Below are 937 nucleotides of genomic sequence, written 5' to 3' on the forward strand. Positions count from 1 at the left end.
CCAAGATGGCACCAAAAGCTTAGAAGGAAGCTCCTGCCCCTCCCAAAGCTGAAGCCAAACCAAAAGCTTTGAAGGTCAAGAAGGCAGTGTTGAGGGATATCTACAGCCACAAAAAGAAGATCTGCATATCACCTACCTTCTGCTGACCCAAGACATTGCGGCTCCAGAGGCAGCCCATATATCCTCAGAAGAGCACCCCCAGGAGAAACAAGTTTGACCACTGTGCCATCATCAAGTTCCCCCCCCTTCTGCTGAGTCAGCCGTGAAGAAGATTGCAAACACCAGCTCAAACAAGCTGTCAAGAAGCTCTATGACATTGATATAGCCAAGGTTAACATCCTGATCAGGCCTGATGGAGAGAAAAAAGCATACCTTCAACTGTCTCCTGATTATGATGCTTTGGATGTTGCCAACAAAATTGGGATAATCTAATCAGAATTCAACTATCTGATTCTAAATATACCCTTTTTTCCAACATAAAAAATATGTTCACAGACCTAAAAAAGAGAATGATAAGGAGTAAAGGAAGGTCTGCATCAAAAAGAAAATATCAATAAAGATATGAAAGGTATGAAACAAGAGCTAAGTGGAAATTCTGGAGTTGAAAGGGCCAATTGTCAAAATAAAAATTCACTAAGGGGATTCAACAGTAGGTTTGAAGTGGCAGAAAAAGGAATTATTGAACTCAATAAGAGACCATGCAAGTCAAAAATGGGAAAAAAAGGATGAAGGAAAGTGAATGGAGACTCAGAAAAAATATGGAACACTATTAAATGCACCCATACGTGTAATGCGAATGCATGAAGGAGAGAAGATGGAGAAAGCAAAAACTGATTTAAAAAATAACAATGAAAACCTTCTTAAAGTTATTGAAAAAAATATCCTACAAACTGTGAAAGTTAGCAACACCAAAATGATGTCATTTTCTCTAACTCTA

At 38.7% G+C, this 937-nt stretch overlaps 1 pseudogene; it reads left to right on the forward strand.

Annotated features, from left to right (window-relative positions):
* Positions 1-5: 5 nt before the first annotated feature.
* LOC124096655 (large ribosomal subunit protein uL23-like) lies at positions 6-661 on the forward strand (annotated as a pseudogene).
* Positions 662-937: the final 276 nt, after the last annotated feature.

This window comes from Marmota monax, unplaced genomic scaffold, assembly GCF_021218885.2.
Source record: "Marmota monax isolate L192 unplaced genomic scaffold, Marmota_monax_Labrador192_F-V1.1 WCK01_AAM20220418_F8-fsc00548, whole genome shotgun sequence".
Lineage (NCBI taxonomy): Eukaryota > Metazoa > Chordata > Mammalia > Rodentia > Sciuridae > Marmota > Marmota monax.